Source organism: Anser cygnoides, chromosome 3 (assembly GCF_040182565.1).
Source record: "Anser cygnoides isolate HZ-2024a breed goose chromosome 3, Taihu_goose_T2T_genome, whole genome shotgun sequence".
NCBI classification, from domain to species: domain Eukaryota; kingdom Metazoa; phylum Chordata; class Aves; order Anseriformes; family Anatidae; genus Anser; species Anser cygnoides.
The window spans coordinates 48,570,612-48,588,660 of NC_089875.1; the positions used below are offsets into that span (position 1 = coordinate 48,570,612).

Consider the following 18,049-nt stretch of genomic DNA (forward strand, 5'->3'; position numbering starts at 1 on the left):
TATACACAAAAATGTCCCCTTATCAAGGCCAAGATAATAAACATGAGAATGCAGCCAAGTACATCTTAGTTGTGTGACAATACATAACAGATTGCCTAGCTTATTATTTGGGAGAAGAAGAACATACAATTAAATAAAACTTGTTATTAAAAGCACCCCCCTGAAAATAGATGTCAAACCCTGACTAGACAAATGTGGTATTTCAGGTGGAAAATTGAATGGACTTAATAGGAGTAATACGAACGGTTGGTCTTGGAAGAGCTTATAAACTGTAAATATTGCTCACTGCAGATGCTAACACAATGATGAATACATCAAAATATTAGTATCAAAAGACTGCTGGAATATATTTGCAATGTTGCGTAAAGCGTGAAGGGAGGTAGCTGTCCTTCCCCTGGCTTTACATTAATCTCTGGGTACTGGCTGATAGCAGGGGCCACAAGCACTATAATTAGATTTTGGAAATGTATATAGGGAGTAGGAAATGGAATAATTAAGGTAAGCTATCAGATGCCTGTCCTCATCCTTTTTAAACAAGCCAGAAATATACCCTGCACTCGTTCAGCATGCAACCTTCAAGGGGAAAGGTGTCAGACACTATAATTGGTAGAACTTGAATGCTGCTATACTGGTGTCCCTTTTTTAAGGAAACCTATTTTCCACACCAAAATTGATCCGGCAAGGTTGTTATCTCATAATGCACACCTAGAGAGGCACTGCGAGGCCTCAGGGTAGAGAACAGCAAGGCACTTAACAGCCTTGGCTGTGCAGCCTGCAGTGCTGCACCCTGTCTTGGGGAACTTACCGCCAAGACACATGCTACATGGTAAAATACACGCATACGTATGTGGAGAGTTTGGCTTTTGCTTTAAAATACAGGGGTGAGGCAGTGAAAAGGTGCTAATGATACAGCATCCAGCCAAGTCTGACAGCCAACGGGATGTGCATTTGCTTCTCCCTCTGGGGGTGTTCACAGGCAGGACAGCCTCTGCCCTCCCACCAGCCTGACACCTCTGAAGGGCATAATGGCTTTCATTTAATTATCCTTTCCTCCTTAAGCAACACAGAAGAGCCAGAGAACTTAAACAAATATACACAAATTATATATATATTTTTGGTGTGGAAAATTATTTGACATTATTCTTAAATATTTAAAGGACACTGTCTGCTGGTTTGGAAATCCAGTGAATAATTTAGTACTGTTTGACAGAATCTCTTTGGGTCAATTATTCAGTAAGTGGATTAATACATTCTGACTAAAACAAAGCACATTGGGTTTTGGCGGGCATATCTCGTTACATCACATATTCCGTGTCACATTACATTGCAGAGAATGCCAGCACAATCAAATGGTGCAACTTGACTTAAACAATGCAATCAGAATAATTTCCAAATATTTTTCAAAAGCTTCCTGTTCCTGACTGTTTCTCTACCTGGTCTGTCTATATTTATCTGTCTAAAAAGGAAAATAACACAGCCAGAGATCTGATCAACTTCTAAAAAATATCCAGATAGAAACTGCCAGCAACTCTTGACCTCGTTATAACCCTAAGTATCTTATCTATACCAAACACTTTAATTTTAGAATAGCATCTCTAAAGCCCCAGGGGAAGAGAGAGAGCATCTCTTGATGCTTGACAGCAATTCTCTAACACTGACATGGTCCAAAAGAGATATTCTTATCAAATCCTTCTGAAGAAAGCAGCTGTAATATAGGATCTCAAGGGCAATGAGGATACAATACAGGTTAAAAAAGGAAGGATCCTTGGGATTTTAAGAGATATGTAGAAGCCTTCAGAGGCAGCAGCTGTCTCACACCAGGAGGAGTTTTACAGATAAAACTGGAATGGAGGTTCCTGCTAATGTTTCAGATCACCAACAGTCACACCTCCCTCTCCTGTCCTTCTACTTTCCATTCTTCCCCAACATGCTGTTAAGAAACAGGTGGGACTTCTTTCCAAAGCCCTGGACTGCAAGAGGGTGGTAGGATGTGGGGAAGAGAGGGGAAGGGGGAGGGGGGAGCTGTTATAATTTTAGTAAAACTAATTAAAAGTAGAAAATTCTATTTAGTTGAGAATTTTCAGATTGTACTTCCACTGGAACAGGATAAAAAAGTCAATAATCTCATAACTTTACTGTGAAAGAAAATATTCCGAAACCAATTCTATGTTTATGCATTTTTTATAATTATAGCATGAATATTGCAAGACAGTGTAAAACCCAAAATCATGCAGTGGAGGACAAATACTCAATTTTATGGGAGTGATCTGAGTATAACATGATATTTACATCATTAAAGTGAGATATTTCAGCAAAAAGTTTCCCTTCACTGCAGTCAGCATTTTCTGATCAAAATCTTTTACCAGCTCAAAATTATGAAGACAGATATGCAAATTGCATCTGAAGGCCTGAGCAAAATCAGAATAAAAAGCACAAGAAAAATGAAAGATGCCTCTTCCTCCACTCTCACAGCAGAGATACTAAGGCCTTTCTTATATGGTATAAAAGTGCAGATCGTCTGAAATGAAGAGAGTTGCACCCTTGTACCCTTGCTGCAAGCCAGAAGAGAATTTCATTCTCCAGCTGGGTTAAACAAAATTCTCCATGCAGCACTTCTAGGATGTCTTTGTCATCCTAGCATAGGCTTTGTCCAGGGGCTGCTTTAGCACAGCAAACAGCGCTTCTGGGAAGAAAAGGTGAGTTTTCTGAACACTTATTAAGGATGACTCAAAAGGAATTTTTGTTACTATATGTGTGAATGAGAGCAGGGACGAGGTCAGGATAAAGCCCCGGAGAAGCTTGTAAGATTAATCACGAGGAGTCCCAGGAGGCTTAGTTCAGACCAGCACAGAAAACTTCCCATGCTCACACACAGCTTTTCTAAGCTACCCAAACAGTTCCATTTCCCTTCCAGAGCTGCAGGAGGGTAAGACCACCTCATGTCTCCAACACAAGGCCTGCAGTCCTGTGGCCCAGAACCACCAAGGCCACAAGTACCTCGGCCTGCTCCTACCCTTCAGGACCAGAAGGAGGGTCAAATGCTACTAAAGAGGGGAAAACAAACAAACAAACAAACAAAAAATGACTGAAAAGCCTAGACAAGACAGGATATGAAAATGGGCAGGTTCTTACTTTTGTCAAATTTTCTTACCCTTTTTTTGTGCTTTGTGATAGGGATCACAGTACAGCCCACGGTGATACTTCACACTTGTCTTTCCAGGCATTCAAAGCAGTTTTCCCCAAGTTTTCCCCATTCTGTCGACTGGAAAATGGAAGCAAAAGGAAAGGGATTGATGTAAGAGCTTAGTGGCTAGCAGCACCAACCTGCGCAGTTGTGCACGTCAGCACTGTTGGGTCGCAGTGCCTCCACCAAACAAACTTCCACCTGCCAGAGCCCCCCGAGAGCTCCTTTGCAGTAAGGTAATAAGCAGCAAGCACTGATGAAAAGGTACAGCCCAAGTTCCCCTTTAAACCGTTCAGTAATAAATATTAATATTAAAAACCCTGTAACCACCTAAAAATGCATCACATCAAGGCCCCTATCCTTGACTTTTATGCACATAACTTTGCTCTGAGTCAGCCTCATTAAGCCTAGCTGAATAATTCGAATTCTCAAGTGTTTGGAGGGGTGAGGAATGAATAAACAAAGCAGGAAGCTCACAGATCCTCCTCACATTTTTAAAACATGTACTTCGAAAGAGATATTACAAAAAAATATATATATATATATTTTAAAGACAATAGTGCAATAGACTGAGATGAGAAAATCTACTCTACAAGAGCCTCCGGCTTGTGTTGCCAGCCACCTCGCTTGATATGGGGCTGCTGAAGTATAGGGAAATGCAGCTGGACAAATCAGTTTGAAATTTCCTAAATTCTGTCATGTCACACTGAAAGGAGATAGCAAGCCATTTTTCACAGAGGGTTAAATATATATACACATATAAATGTATATATACATGTATATACATATATATATTTGGAGCCTTCTACAGGCATAGCAAGAACACAGCCAAGCACCAGAGGAGCTGTGCCGGTCCCAGGGCAATGCCACCAGCAGGTGTCATTGCAAGGTAGCACCGAGGGCACAGGAGTGTGTTTTGTTCCCCTTAGCCCTGATGGAAGCAAACAGGCTGGGGGTGGGAGGTGAAGGGGAGAAAAGGGGACAGAGCCCAGGGGTTTTGTGCGAGGTCTGTGGTATTGTCCAGGGCTGTTTTCAGCAGGGCAAGGAGTAAACTGCATCACTAACTGCACCAAAAGAAAACCTAAAGAATTAATCTTGATATTGCCTCAGAGTGAATGCTTGTTGATGCAAGTTGATGTTTGGCCACAAGAAATAAAAAAAGGGGGGGGGGGGGGGGGGGGGGAGATGGAGCATTACCAAAAAAAAAACCACAAGAGCATGCATGTAAACATTATTCCAGGGTTTTTGAAAGCCCCACAGGTAATGATTTATCTGCCAGAAACACGGGCAGCCTCCTGCCATTTTACACACACAGCACTATCCCTTTGCAAGGATGGAAGAACCAAGGGATGAAAGATCAGAGTCAAAAATAAAAGTGGCCAGTTAGATGCCTAATTCAGGCTATGCTAAATGCCTGCCTTGACTAATAGCATTAGTTTTAAAACTATGTTTTTTAGACTTTATTACTTTAAAAGTGTCTGAATATCTAAGCTGGAAAGCACATCAATGAGCCCAACTGTTTTCATTTCACTGATGTAGGGAGAACTAGCAGAGACTATGCCCAACCTCTTGAACAGCAGTAGGAAATGGCCTCTCAATACTATGAGCTTCATGCTCTTATCTTCTGTTCCTAAGCTACAGGACATCAGTTAGAAAGATATCCAGTCCTGACAAAAGGCATTTCAATTCCACAGAAAATAAATAAGGATTTTTTTCCCCCTCGATATACCTGATTTTTTATCAAGACGTCGTCCTGTTAGTAAGTGTATGTTTTCTGCCTTCCTGATTCAGGAAAGTACTTGAGTGCTTTTTCAAATAAGGGGTGGATATGAAGCACACATTGAAGGTTTTTTTCACAAACAGGAATCTCATTTCTCAACAAGATGACAGGGAGCCCAACATCCTTTGAGTAGATGAGGTTCAGCCTAGCAGGATCTGCTAGGATCAGGGGAATCACTTCCATCTTTCACTGGTGCACAGGCAGAATTGGGGCTCCATGCTTAATGAAAGCAAAACAAACGCCGCTCTCTTTGGAAGTAAAGTTACACAGGAAAAACACTTAGGAAGAAACATTCCAATAAAAAATAACTGGGAAAGATCAAAGAAGCAGTCATGGCTTAACTGACACCTGTAACTTTATCTCTTTCTCTAGTTACAGAGGAAGGAGGATTACATGAATCGGGGCGTACTCCCAGCGGGAGGAAATGTGGCATTTGACAGGTGCAAGAAGCCAGTGAGTTATGGGATATGTAGAACAGAAGAACCATCTATTTTCTTACAAATTGTTCAAGGCTCAGTGTGTAGAAAATCAGAAAGAGATGATTAAGATTGAAGTGAAAGACATTTTTTTATTTTTTTTTTTTTTCAGGATGAGGGTAAAGAGGGAGAATCTCAGTAAGGATAAGAGCTGAGTTGGAACTGTAAATCCAAATTTGCATTCCAGTGCTATAAAAGCATGGTGGGACATTATGGCATCTCTTTAATCATGTAAATGAGCTCAAGGTTGAGTTCTACCCTTACAACCAGAAATGCCTGTAACATAACATCACGCATGTTCGGAACACCGCAGGCTGTCTCGTCTACTGGAGTCTGACTAAATAGACCAGTTTTCTTACTTCTCCTTAAATTTTATCATCTCTTCCATGGAGGAGGAAGAAATAGCCACCAATAAAAACACAGAATAGAAACAACTATACCGACAGCAACGTGAGGATCTAACACGATGCATAAATGTACGACAATACCTCATGTCTCCAAGAGCTGTGTTGAGGAGCCCTGGCCAGGCTGGGGGCTGCACTGAGTTTGCCCCTGCTCTTGGTTTGAATCTGGCTGGTCTGTACTTGTGCTTCTGTTGTTCAAGTGAGAGCTTGTGATGGTAAAAGCAGAAATATTTCATTATCTCTTCTGCCGTAGGCAACTGCAGCTGAGTGCAAGTGTATTCCCATTAAGTCATGTGCATTAACTGTGTGCTACTAGTAGTGAAGTAGGAAACTACTACACAATCTCCAAATAATTTTATTTCTTTCCTCCCATCCTCCCCTTACTAGGAATGGATTGAAAGGGCAGCCTTTTGGCTTTTTTCTGCTTTGAAAGGGGAAGGAAATGGCAGCTTGAAGCTGAGAGCAAGATTTCCCCACAATATAAAACCATACACTGCCTCTGATGTGAAAGGAACTACGCTGATTTATACCCACAAAGACTGCGTCTCTCATACTCCGTATCCTGTGCTAGTGCTGTACCAGGTACTCAGCTGAGGTATACAACAGCCTCATTTTCCAGTGCTCAGAGTACTGTGGGGAAATGTTTCTTTAAAAAACAATAGAAGCAGACATTGTAATTCCACTGTCTTTCATTATGTGGCTCTCACAGTGAAGACAAAAGTAACATTCTCATCAATATCAACAAGATCAGAATATGGCCCTCAGAGAATATTTCATATTGTTACACCTTTTCATGATTTCAACAAAATTTCATTCCTGGATAACAACCCCTGGTTTATGATAGGAAATAAGTGCTCTGTCACACCCCAATAATTAGAACATCCCAGGCAGAATGTAAAACCAGGCAGTAAAATGACACTAAGTTTCTGGCAGAACTTGGAGCCACATATAAACCATAAACAAGATGATACAGACAAGACATAGTTGTACTCCTTCTTTTCAGGGAGTCTGATAATAGAAAGGTCAATGCCTCAGGATAAAACAAAATACTAAAGATAAGCTCATGTTGGAAAGCAGTCACATTTCCCCGCTTCATATTCAGACTAAAAATTTCAGCACAAGGAGCTTTGGCCATATGCCTCTCTTAGTATATCAGGAACTACTTAAAACACACTGGGAGTTGAATAAATCTCAGTGAGGTGACTACCGCTGACCATATGTGATGAAGAAGGAAGAGTCTGCTGTGAAATGTGTTTTCTTTCCTTTTTTTTTTTTTTTAGAAACAGAGATGAGCATTACAGCTTCTTGCTAAGCTAGAGACAATTTCTTAAGCAGAATTCTAAGAAAGGGGAAGGAGGAAAAGCAGGAAATATACCATGAACCACCCAGAGCAGATTAATATTCAGACCCTGAGCAGCAATGGAAACTGAGGTTTCCACCCATTACAGCAGAAAATATGTTTCTCACATTGCACATCCATAAATCATTGTCTAGAAATAAAACTTTAAAAAAGTAAATTCAAAAACAATTTATGGCCTCCAGACAGGTTAAGTCAAAATGATACTCATACACTCAGGCAGAGAAGAGTGTGTAGGTTTTATAAAAGATTAAAAATATATATTTGGCCATGAAAATTAATGACTTGGTAATAAGATATGAACCCCACTGCGAACTGCTGTTTTGAGTGTAGGTCTGAAATGCTCAGAAGGCCAGGCAATGTCCAGCTCTGGATTAAATGCATGGGTGGTCTCCACCACTTTCTGGTGAGCAGGGGTCCACATCCCAAAATCACCAGTGGATAAGCTCAGAGAGTCAAATGAAGGACCAAAGAGGCTCTGACTCCCCCCTGCTCAGCACTCTGCTATGACCATTCACCCATACAGCCGCTGGGGGAAGGTTTGTTTGTTAACAGGACCCAGGAGAAAGTTTACAGCGAAAGCACGATAGGAGCAACACATCAGACTGTGCTTTGGCACACACAGCTTGCAGTGCCACCCTGCATTCCCCCATGGTAGCTCCAATTCAGGAGTTATTACTAATATTAACTTTTTAACCTAGTTTCTTAGGGAAATGAGGCTTAGGCAATCATTTTGGCTGGCTGGTTTCCCTAATAATTTTGAGCCTACTAACCGATTTCAGCCAAGTGGAATAGAGGGACAGAGCTCTCAAAGACAATAATGTTCCTACAAGTTTTGTAAAAACAGTTGTCGAGAGGGAAAAGGCAGAACAATGAAAATTTATTCCCTGCTAAGGGAAAGGTTGCAGTGTGAGGTCATCATTTATACAATCCACATGGAAAAAGTCTTCTACAGATGCTGTCTATACCAAAAGTTCAGCAGGCACTTACACTTTCAGAGACTCCAAAGTAAATTGGCCTGGAGATGCAAGCCTGCAGGAAACCTGCTTCATTAGTTTCAGAGCCTGCAGAAACTCATGTCCCGTCTAAGCACAAGTGTCATGCTGACTCACACTGGAAATTCCCCATACGATACCATTCCCTGTGATATTTCCTATTGTCAGAAACTGAACTGGGTCCTGAAACTCTTCTCACAAGAAGCCAGACACAAAGAATTTCTTTCAAACTACTGAGGCTGTGATCATTTTCCTTAATTACTGAAAGGTGGTTGTTAATTCTTCTGTTTTTCAGCCTACCTTCGGCTGTCTCTTTTTTATATCAGTCAATAGTTGCAACGCATTTCTAACACTGATACTATCAGCGACACCTTTGTAACATTCCCTTTGAATTCATTATCTACTTAGTGCAAGAATGATAATGACCCATATCTGCTATATCAAATGGATGGTGTGGGCCTCTGTGTATTCCTAGTGTACGTAACCCATTGCTATGCATCCACCAGCACCTAAAACTCAAAACAAAAATAAAAAAGCAGATCTGAAGACCTGTATCTGGATGATGCCATGATATATCTGGTGGATTCCACTGAGCTTGCTTACATTTTTCTCTTCTGAAGAGTTAAAATCCAACACGTGAGGGCAGACTTACAACACCAGTTTAGCAGCCCCCTTTTCCAGAAAAAAGTTTCATTTAAACAACAACAACAACAAAAGAGAAACAAAACCTCATCAACATCTTGACTAGCTCCTGTTGAAAAATACTTCTCTTTGAGAAATCCAGGACATTCCTCTTTGCATTAATTGCCAGCTTATTAGTGGAATGAATGTTGCCAGTCTTTTCTCAAGCTGCTTAGAGGTGAAGAGCCTCTTTCTTTCCCTTTACCAAAAACAACAACAAAACATCCCAAGAGAGAAGAAAAGAGAAAAAGGAAAGGGAGCTGCTGAGAGCCAGGCTACTTATTCATCTTCAAACATTGGTTTCCATGGGAATAAGTTCAGTTCTTTGTGGAGGCTGAACAGCCCCATGCATACTAGGTCTAATGCCTCCAACATTACATTTGTGTGGTCAACTTTCCCTTGGCCTCCTCTCATCCCCTTCTTCCTCATCCCTGCTCAGCAACAAGACTGGTATCACAAAAATAAAGAAATCATTCAATAAATTGGCTGAATTAGGTTTGCATCAAAGCCCACTGAAGCCTTTCTACTGCCACCAGTGAAACTTGGATGAAGCCCTCACAGAATAAAGCACAGTGACTTCCAGTGAGCTTGTCAAAATGGCTAATCCAGCCCTTGTCTGATTCAACTTTTCTATTTTGATGGTCTCTGTCTCACATTTGTCCTTTACCTCTAGATTTATTTTTTATTTTATTTTTTTATTTTTATGTCCCTTTAACAGATCTTCAGTGTTTCTCAGTTTTGCCTGATTGCGTAGAACTTCCAAATCTGGTCATGTTCCTGCTTAAAAGTGAATCCTTACCTGTACACCAGGAAGGGCACAGGTTCACCAGCAACTGTGAAAATGACTAAACAGATACTGAAAAATTGATTTTGGATGAAGCTTAACTTAAATAAAGAAACAAGATGTTACATTAAACTGCTTAGAGGTTCACCTGGATTAGTCTTTGATTTAAATCAGGCAGGTGAACAAATCAACATGCTATTCCTGTTAGAGTAGTAACTAGATGAAGACTGGATGACCTCAGGGTTTAGCGGAGGAAAACTCATGATCTGTGTACTTTGTTTGATCTGACTATGATAATTTGCTAGTCTTCTTTTAATCCATTTTGACATAAAATTTCAAAAAAAAAAAGGGGGAACTGTTTATAAATCCATTACTCAGAAGCTGCCATGCAATGCATTTTCATACATTAATCCTCATCATATTGCTGTCATGATTTTTTTCCTATTAAAGGGATAAAGTAAAAGCTGTTTTCAGAAATCACTAATAAAATATTTAGCACTTTCTATTGCTCAAGTTTCAAAACTCCTCCTTCTTAAAAGCTTCTAGGGTCCAAAGTTTTTTGAAAAAATGAACAAAAGAAAAATATATTAGAAAATCATGAAAGCCGTTCACAGGCTCTCAGGACTAGCCTTCTTTTGTAAGGATATTTTCTCCTTTCAGATTTGGAAATGTATTTTCTTTGCAAGACAGAGATGCTGATGGATTTTCAATTTTTAAATCTAAGATTAGGTCTAATTGCCTAATTTGCTTTACCCATACCTTAGAAAACTTATCTGGAACTGTAGCATTTTATACAGTAACTCAGGATTTGTGGCTTAAAAGAAGCTATTGAAGTGCAGAAAAATTGATCAATCATTTGATTGTCAATTCACACATCAGTGAATGACAGGCAGAGCCATTTTAGTCTTATCACTCCTATAAGAATGTTAGCAATTCAGGCCAATGAAAATCCATTGTGATAATGGAAGTAATAATGGGAGCTGCTGCTTAGACCATGTGCTAGCATTCATGGTGGTACATCATCTCCCCTTATTCACAATAAGATGAAATGAGAAGGTTATTAGAGACATACGAACAATAAAGTTACCATAAAAACTACTTTCTAGGGATACAGATTTCAATGGTGCAAGCATGTTTCTTTCTTTCTCCTTAATTTCAACTCATCTGAGGCCTTTTGCCATCTTCCCACTACATTTCACTCTAGGTCATAACAAAGCAACCAGCAAAACATGTTTTCTTAAGAAGTTATAGTTATGTTTTTCAGGAAATCAGATACACTGGATTATTTCTCCAAAGAAAGAGGGAAACACAAAGCCAATGTTTGGAATTTTCCAGATCTAACCAAAACAATTTCAGATATCTAGTAAGAAAGTAAAAGCGTTACTCAAAGTGCTGTGGATGCCTGAGGGCTGTGCACATGGAGCTAACTACAAAATTCCAGGAGATTCTCTTTAGCCCAAACTGAGCCAGCTGAAGCAATGCTTTGTAGGGTAGTCCAAATCCCTGCTGCAAAGCCCTCCTGGCATGGAATCATATGTAGCTATGTATTCTGTAAAACAGTGAGAAAACTTAGTTTTCATGAAATCATAGTGCTAAGACTAAGTGATTTGACATATTTGGCACTTTTAATCAGAAATTAATATAAGTGCAGAGGGTAAGCAGAAAACTGAAAGGCAGATCTCAGTTCTGTTATTCTTTGGCCTTCAACACATAATAATCCAAAATTGAGAAGCATGAAGATTTTGTAAAGAGAACTGCCATGAATCCATCAGCTTAAATTCAGCATGGACTCACTGGGAGGTAATAAGAGGGGTTAATATGGTGCACTGTGATAAAGCTACCATAACAAAAGCAATCCAGGACCCTCAGAGCATGATTTCTGATGACAAGTTGTCACTGAAGGCTGAAAGAAAGCTAGGAGACCACAGAGGACATTTATTGATAATTCACTGCTTTGGTTATAAGGTGACATGGGAATATAGTATATATGGTTTCTCATTTTATTTGTTGTGAAAATATCCAACCAAAACTGTTGAGGTTAAAGCTTCACTTACTTTTCAGACACTTTCAATGAAAACATGAGGTGCTCAGCACAGCTGGAGTCAGAGGATGATGTGTGCATGTGGCCTGCTTCAAAGGCTGCCCCTCAGTTCCCCATCATTGCCACCAGTCCAGGGGCACGGCTCACTCCCAGCTGCCACCCAAACTGCTCTGCCATTACTCCCTCACCTATCTTCTCCAAACTGAGGCAGGTTAGCCGTCTCAGTTAAAATAATACCTCTGTGCTAACCTGGCTGTTCTTGATGTAGAAGGGCCTGGGCATGATCAGGTGAGCAGTTCATTAGAAGATCTTGAGAGAATGCTAACATCCACTGAGGTTTATGAGGAGGTGGTGTGGTAACCTCCCAAAAGAACACAGATGGAACGAGGAGCAGAGAAGCATCCCTGGCTTTAGGCATAGGTACCCTTTCCAAAAACAGCAAGGAGGAGTAGGATGAGGTGCTACTTGTTCCTTGACTGTCGACTTAACAGTGCAAGGGGTGCTTCCCTGAAAGAGGAGACCTTCATGCAGCTCCTTCACCTGTACTAGTGGATGTCAACCAGCAGAAATAAGGGAGAGAAAAAAGTATACGATCATGCCTATACTTCTAAAACCTTGGGGTCAGGGTATTCCTCCAAAAGGTTGCATACCTGGGGTCTAGTCCATGGCTGGACCAAAATTTAGGCTAAATCCTGCTATTTCACCATGGCAAGTAGCCATTTTTGCAATGAATAAATGGAACTATCCACCCACAAGTTTGTTCAGCCTTAATTTTTCCAGTTTTTATAAATAATTCCAGTTCCTAATATATTGTGTCAGTATATTCCAGACATAAATTGGTGAGGACAGAATCTTACACTTATTTAACAAAAGGACAAACATTATCTCAAAGGATGTAAAATACAGAAGAAACTCTGTAATTGGAAACTTCTACTGCCTGTGCAAATTTATGTCACAGAGGAAAAGATCTAGACTCTTTCTACAATTTAGAGTTAAAATTTTAATACCTTGGGTTTTTACTTTGATGATTGTGTCTTGATTCATCATATTTTCTCTCTGTAAATAGCTTGTAAGCCAGAAATTTCTGCAAGGCTGTCAACTTTCTCAAATAAATCTTTTGCTTTTTTTTAATCTTATTGATTTGTTTTCCGGAAGTATTTTCCTTTCTTTCTAATGTTTTATTTATCTACCAGTGTTCACATTTTTATCCCTAGAAACCTTTTCATTTGTTTTTTTGTGTTTGTGTTTTTTTTCCTTGTGTGTTTGTCTGCAGAAAAAAACAACTTGCATTGCAATAGCGATACTTTATACAGCTGAACATCCCAAAGTGCTTTACATTTAATTACACACTCATAGTAAAGTGACTATATGACAAATGTGGCCTTCGGGATCTCCAGAAAGGGGAAGGCTTGCAAGTCTTTCAAAATCAGACCATTGTGCACACATATGCGGCACTTTTCTTACAAATGAGTAGCACTGCAGACTCTGTATGTGATGCACAGGAGAGAGCTGTAAGAAAATGAAAACAAGAATGAAAAAAATACTTTTTTTTTTTTTCTGAATTAAGAAAAAGCATCAGGCAGCTTCTGGAATTTGCTGTCTTATCTGAATTCATATGAAAAAATATAGACTACTTTTTTTTTTAAAACACAGAGCACTACAGAAGACGACATGTAATAAAAGACATGTAAAGTTACCTTGCATTTGTTTTGTCTAGTTTATGTGCTGTTTTATTTGTAAATAAATATATAATAATGTGATATAATATATATGTTCTATTGTATATATATATTTTACATTAGGATAATAACATCACATAAAACATAATATAAAATTGCATATTTACAAATAAATATATGTCATAAGTGTTATTTTCTTTTGTGACAGTTTGCAGAATGGTTTGCTGCTCATTAAATGATGAACAAGGAAGCAATCCATAAAACGTTTGCTGCAGAACAAATCAAAAGGGTATTTGGAAATCTAATCAGTTTTAATAATAAAATTGTCTCATTTTAGCCTCATATATCTTATTTAATGAACAAAATTAATGAGGAATGTATCTAAGATGCATCATTTTTATGACTGCTGCAGAAATTTTCAATGATTGTGAAGTCAGTAGGAGGTGTCCTTGGTCATACGATAACTTTAGCAGTTATTTAAGAATTTAAACAAATTATTTTAATTTCTCATCCTGAGACATTCAACTGTCTGGCAAGTGGCAGCCAATTCATTTTAGATGTCTACTATAGCAGCTTTCATTTGCTTTAGTCAGGTTTTCTTCATAGCTGTTTTTTGAAATAACCGGACAAGAGAAAGATTTAATCTGAAGCTGTTTTGTAAATACAAGTAATACTCATGTATTTGTTACAGACTGGTATTGTGGGATTATCTTTCTCATTTTACAGATTAGAAAGCCCTGGCAAAAGGATCTGTTTAATTTTCTTAACCAAATTAATGTAGAATGTCTATGACTATGCCTAGAATAAAATCCCAGTCCAGTGCTTTATCCATGACATTACCGTTTCTCAATGTTCTTGCAATGCTTAACGTCAAAAATGTTGCATCAGGCTAAATGAAATAAAATCTACTTTCCCCATTCCATTATGTTTAAAGGTCAGATATATACTAATAACTATTCAAAACATACACACGCCAAAATTTTGTACTTACTACAGGCATCCTTAGCAGTGCTTTTTGGTTTGGTTTTCATTCTTACTTTTATACAAAGCTAAGGCAGCAGGCACACAAAATTGATTTGAATGAGACTGAAAGTCATTAGTTTGAAAGTAACACCAAAAGACTGCACTAGGACCTAGCATTTCTTACTAAATATTTTGTTGACGAAGGCTGAGAAACACAGGCTCCTTTCGCAGATGCTCCAGACTAAACACAAACCCAAAGCATCCAACTTACCACATCCCTTAGCTACAGTACCATCGCACCGGCATACAATAACGCAGTCACCGTGCACAGCGAGGTGGTTGTGCCAGCAAGTCAGTCCTGCTCAACACTCCTCGGGGGCAGTTCTGCACATGTGCTATGGACACTGCAACACACAAAGCCCAGAGGCTGGCTCCACACCACAGGTGGCATCACTACACACGATGCCGCGGTGCCTGTCCCCTGCAAGCCCATGGCATCCTCCACACACAACAGTACGTTTGCCTGGTCCCTTGTACCAGCCGTATTATATTGGATGCTGACCATGCACAGCTCCTATATATTGTCAGACCCAAGTTTAGCTCTATTTCTCAACATTTCTCACAAACGTTTCTCCAGCCTCTGAAAGCTGAGCAAACAAAACACAAGAGGTAAAGTGTTACAAAAACAGTAAAGGCTATTTTCAAGCCACAGCAAAATGCTTTTTTTAATTCACAGCTGATCTCAAGTCTGTTCTCCAATTTTAATATCATACTCTGTTGCTTTATTTATTTTTTAATACAACAGGCTTTTCTTCCCACAGTCAATCCTCAAGCCTGATATGTGATGCCATATGCAACAGTTTTGCAGATGGGCTTCACTTTGGTTGATATTTCCCACCCTTGTAGCAACCTGCCAAAGTTGTTTTAAGAAAGTGAAAAGGGAAGGGTTTGCAAAAATAAAAGAGTAGGGGGCTAGTCTGTATCTTATCTAACTTTAAAAAGTTGTATTTTCACCACAAAGTATTGTATGAAAAATCAAATGTCACTTTCATGGGATAATACAGTTCTAAGTAAAGCTGACATTGTAATATCCAGGCAGATGTAAGCCAAGACGCTCACGGGTGATGGGTGTTTTGGAAGTCTCTGGCTCCATTCAGTGAATGACTGTTAATGCAAACACTGAAGTGATTATGGAGTCCATATTATTTGCCTTCAAGTTTAAAGCTGAATTTAGGCTTATACTTGCATTCAGTGTGAATGGTAACCCAACACTGAAGAACATTATCAAAGATATTTTGCATCTTGGGGCTCTTCTAAAACAAAACTAAGCTCCACTTTCATTCATGCCTTGTAACTACCAGCTTCCAGGGCACTGAGAGCCCAAAGCCAATGCTCTAAAATTTGGGAGCAAGGATTTTAGGGCAGCAGCTGGGAGCCACCTCCAAGTCGTAGAGGCCAATTGCAAACCTTTAACTCATGATCAGTAGTTAATCAGTGACTAACTGGAGATTTCCATGCCCTTTGGTCTCACCATCCAAATGAAGACACATTCTCACTTTTTCCCTGCCACCCTTTCTTGTTGCACCTCTCCGTCTGTTTCTTTCATACAAGCAGATCCTCTCCTCTCCCCTACAGCCCATATACATGGATTCAACATTTCCAGCTTCTGACTAATTTAACCCCATCGTTTGCTCCTCAGATGACTGTAATTCCTTCCTTTCTTTTTCTGCTGCATTTCATGTCCAGTTTATAGATCTTTTCTTCTTGCTATTTTCATCTACTGTCCAGTAACGAGCCTTATCTATTTACACCCTTGTACAAAGACACTTCAGAAGAAGTTATCCGATTTTCTTTACCCTTATGTGTTTTCTGATCAAGGCACAAAACCAAAATATTGCATCTAACTGAGCAATATTTCACTCAGCTTTTACTTTTATACTGGAAGTCAATGCAGAACAAAAATTGTTCTGCTAAATGAATGCAAGACAGACTTTTCCTGGCATATTCTAGTGTAAGGAAGCTGCAACGAAGAGAAGAAAGATTATACATTCCAAATCATCTCAGCTACCCTCTTTATCATTATTATTGCCTCCATTTTCTACTGCATTTTAGAGTATATTCTAAATGGAATATTAATATTAATTTCTTTCTTCTTCATGAGAGTTCAGATAATTTGGGATAATTAAGGGAGAGAGGATAGGAGAATCCATCGTGGGGTTATAAATCTCCAAGGAATGTGTTAGTTTTGCATTTTAGTTCTGCTGAAAAATGTAAATGCTTCAATTAGTGTAAAAATCAGAGTCTGCCTCTCTCATTAACAACAAGGCCTCTAACCTCTCACCTTGCCCGTACCAGAATCAGAGGATTCTGAAATGAGAAAGCTGGCCAATTTTCCTAAACACAGAAATCACTCCTTAAAAAAAAAAAAAAAAAAAAAGGCAATCAGAAAATCTTTTTTTTTCTTTTCTTTAAAGATGTAATTAGCTACCATAAAAGGCTTATCCAGAGAAGTTTGTGCCTGTTACAAGTGATGGGAAAGCTGGTGTGCTGGACAGTATTACAATAGGTTTGAAGTGAACATAATAGGGCTGGGTGTCAACAGTAGTGTAATGAATCTCCTTAATCTAAATATTCCAAGTTTCATAAAAATCTGTCAATAAGGGAGGTGAGGGAAGTTTCAGTGCTTCCCTACGCTATCCCACAGCTAACACAGCCTGAAACCTCCTAAAGGGTGATTGAAATCGATTCATACACAGGTGGAATGCTACAGATCTCTCTTCTCAGCCTTTATAAAGGGAGATTTAGTAGGAGATTTTTTATTTATTGAGAGATTCGTATTATACCAAGTTCAATACTCCTCCAGCCCACAGTTACCCAGAAAGTCACACTTAAACAAATGCCTGATGTATTTAGCGTGTATGGAAACAAATAAATCAGGGGAAAATAATATAGCTCCTACCATACACATCCATTCTGCACACATTCATTTCTAACCTAGGGGCTTGGGGGGCAAGGAGAAAATCACTGCCTAGGCTGACGATTACTTTTCCTCAGTGAATAAAACCCACATGTGCAAAATAGTAATGCAAAATTACCTGCTCCCTTTGCATAAAGATGGTTCATCTGCAATGATTGAATTAATTGAAGGATTAGCCTTCTGTTACCATTTTTGACCTAAGGTTTTTCTGCTAATTTTCCTCTTACTGGAGGATCTTCTATGCAATATGGCATACATAATCTCATGGCATTTCATAAATGTAGTATATTTTCAAGGCCATCAGTCCTATTCACAACTTCTAATCTTTAATTTCTATCATGTATTATTCAGGCTAACATTTTATAAAGTTTGAATCAGATTTTAATACATTAACTGTTTCAGACAGGGGTCCAGTTGTTCAAATGCATTCGGGACATTGGCCCACTTTGCACAGAGGAAAATTTGTTTGCATAACGGAATTAATATGGGGAAAGGCCATGTTATCTCCTCATGCAACACCCTGAAACTAGTAATATTTCTTGATTATCCTTCAAATCCATTCTAAGCACTGTTAACAGATCTATCTTCCCAATCCATCATTTTCTGTTCTGCTTGCTTTTGATACCACCTGCAGACACTTCATTGCACCATGTCCAGCTGACACCACGTCTGCTCCTCCAGTGATACTAGCCTCAGTCAATCCATCTCCACATTGCCCTCTTTCCTGG

General features: G+C 39.2%; 1 long non-coding RNA gene across 1 annotated transcript in view; it reads right to left on the reverse strand.

Annotated features, from left to right (window-relative positions):
• The window catches only part of LOC136790427 (uncharacterized), a 276,363-nt gene that overhangs the window by 112,002 nt on the left and 146,312 nt on the right, over window positions 1–18,049 (reverse strand). Inside the window, exon 5 of the long non-coding RNA XR_010830321.1 lies at window positions 3,152–3,262. This is a non-coding gene — a long non-coding RNA (uncharacterized lncRNA). The remainder of the gene's footprint in view (window positions 1–3,151; window positions 3,263–18,049) is intronic.